The sequence below is a fragment of the Clarias gariepinus genome, chromosome 5, assembly GCF_024256425.1.
Source record: "Clarias gariepinus isolate MV-2021 ecotype Netherlands chromosome 5, CGAR_prim_01v2, whole genome shotgun sequence".
NCBI classification, from domain to species: domain Eukaryota; kingdom Metazoa; phylum Chordata; class Actinopteri; order Siluriformes; family Clariidae; genus Clarias; species Clarias gariepinus.
The window spans coordinates 16252746-16255487 of NC_071104.1; the positions used below are offsets into that span (position 1 = coordinate 16252746).

The 2742-nt window shown below is 36.4% G+C and overlaps 1 long non-coding RNA gene across 1 annotated transcript; it reads left to right on the top strand.

Annotated features, from left to right (window-relative positions):
- The first annotated feature begins 756 nt into the window (after positions 1 to 756).
- On the top strand, positions 757 to 2045 carry LOC128524685 (uncharacterized). The gene is made up of 3 exons (XR_008360562.1): positions 757 to 879; positions 1463 to 1570; positions 1686 to 2045. It is a non-coding gene; the product is annotated as an uncharacterized LOC128524685 (long non-coding RNA).
- Positions 2046 to 2742: the final 697 nt, after the last annotated feature.

The window sequence follows — 2742 nt, forward strand, 5'->3', positions numbered from 1 at the left end:
AAGCGTAAAAACAAACAAATCAAGTAAATAATTATTTAAATGCTTTAATTACTGTAGATTATTTTGCTTCAGAGGGGAATGTCAAGGAAATGTACTTGCCCCCTTTTGAATTTGGTTTGTCTTCTCCTTTGCATGCGCCCTTTCCTGACAATAGACATGCTAAAGATGTTACACTTACCTCCAGCAGGACACTGGGGGCAAGACAAGTTCACACTGAGAAAACACACATACTGTTTTTAGACTCAGAAAGATCTGAGTTTGCTTTTCTTTAATTAACTTTGATGCACATACTAGGCATTGGCAAATTAGCCTTTCGTCTTTTCCTTTTTTTAAATGACCGTCTTATCATTGTCCTTTTGAGCAATTAATGTGACCTAATGTGACAAAATGCATAATAAAACTAAAAGTACATTTATAATCTCACTAACTAAAACAATAATGTAACCATAAATGTGACAGCACATCGCTTCCCAGCATGAACACACAGCGAAATATCAGGAAATGAATATATTTATGTTCCAAAGAGCAATGCTCATTATAAAAAAGATATATATTATTATTTAATCAAACAATTAACACACACTTCTGTGAAATGTTTAATAATAATAATAATAATAATAATTATTATTATTATTATTATTATTATTATTATTATTATTAATATACTTATTGACTAAACAAACTTATTTCCCATACTTATTAACTGAACAAAATATGTTTTTACAACTTTTCAAAAGATAAATAAAGGCCCTCTAAATAAAGCAGGAACTATTTATCTGCAAGGGAAGCAGGAAGACAGAAGAAGTGTTGCGAAGGACAGGAACAGCGTGTGGAACGCGTTAGCCGTGGATGTTATTGCAGCTGATCCTAAGCTCCACAGTGAGTCCCTGCTGAACTTCTGCTATTAATTACATGTTTACTTAGAGCTGTTTGAGCTGTAATGGGCTGCCTAGCCCCCCCATTGACTCCCTCCCCTCTTTCAGACACTCAAAGGACAAGATAAGAACGCAGAACTGAAAGAGACTGTCCACTTTGGCCCATGTTATCACAGAACTGTCCCCTTTTTCTGTTCGGAGCTATGTGTTTATGAGGGCAAACCTTAGACACTTTCTTACTAATACTTTAGATAACAAACAGGAATTGTTAGGTCTTTTGAAATTATTTTAATCATGATAAAAATCAAATCAAATAAAATACACGTCCAGCACATGACTAAGACTTCTGGGAAATTGCTAGCTTTCGATGTGACTCAGCTTAGGGAGTTACACTTCGAGTCATACAGAAGAAAAAGATCGAAAGGGAAATCGATATGGGGAAAAAAGTAAACATGGTGTTTCTTATGCATGGTCCTAATACTGGTCAGCTACTTAACAAGTAACTCTTATATTTACCAAATAAGGTGAATTGTATTGTTCTGCGGAGTAAGCATAAACTGTGGAACTAACTGGTATAGTCTTTCTAGGTCCTGCTTTCCCCTTCCATGTAGCAGGCTTGAGGATTTGCAGGGATTCTAGGAGGAAGTGGGGAAAAAGAGGAAACAATAACTCTTAAATAAAACACAGGAAACAAGGTTAACTGCTACTCCTTCCATTTAAAGCTATTGGCAGAGGCTATTTTTTGCCCAATTATCCTTGGTTAACAGGATTAATTACTGCACCTTCTTTTCTGTTCTCTCTCCCTCCCAGCCACCAGCCAATAAATCTACAGCCACAGCTCACAGACTGGGAATGCCATGCTAATTAGCATAACAAGTCACAAAATCATTATGGCCCTAAATTGCTTACAGAGACAAACAACATCTAAGGCCTACAGGATGTAGTCTGGGATTTAGGAGGGCTGTCTAATTGAATAAAAATGTTGCGGGGGCTTAGACGCAGGCAGTACGATGGAAGAGGGAGGTGCTGTGCGACTGATTGATGGGGCGGTTTCCTGAGCGCTCGTCCGTCAGCCACACCCACTCCAGACAAGAGAGCCTACGGTGGCACATCAGGAAGGTGCTGAGTGTATTTATGTGTTTACCTCTTATGTTAAGCATGTGTATAGACAGTGACAATGGTTTAGTAGAATCTGATTTTAAAAAATGCATGATTATTATTATTATTGTTGTTGTTGTTATTATTGTTATTGTTGTTGTTGTTGCAATTTATATTCCCAATTTCTTCAGCTTGTCAACGCATGTCTAAGAGGTAAAAAATTAAGTTTAAATCCTTTTTTTTCTCAACTCAGTAGGAACTACATGATATTTCATCGGTTACATATTTATTTTCCTTTTTTCTTATTTCAAAATGTGGTCATATCAAGCGACACTGTGTTTAATATTTTCTTCAGATTGAAGGCTGGCCAGAGAGACAGCTGTCCCTGCTGGTTGGACAGCTTCACTCTCTTCCAATAGTCTTGCACACATGCCTGCTTATTAAAACTTTTGGCGCTTCTTGTTTCTAATCATGCTCCAATCAGCCGGTTTCTTACCTCCCTAGTAATAATTTCTCTTGGTACAAAATATGTAGAGAGCTTGGTATACCAAGGAATTTCCAGCACGTACTGCATACTCAACGTGAAGCTTAAGAAGTAGACTTGTATTTTTAAAGACATGTAAGTAATTCCTAAATCGCAGTATATGCCACAGTAAGCTAGTTAATTTAAGTTGACTAAACAACCGAATATTTATCCCTAAATAATTTGTATAAAAATCTAAATAAAAATATTTTGCATACTAGAATTGAATGGTAATTGACATTTGAC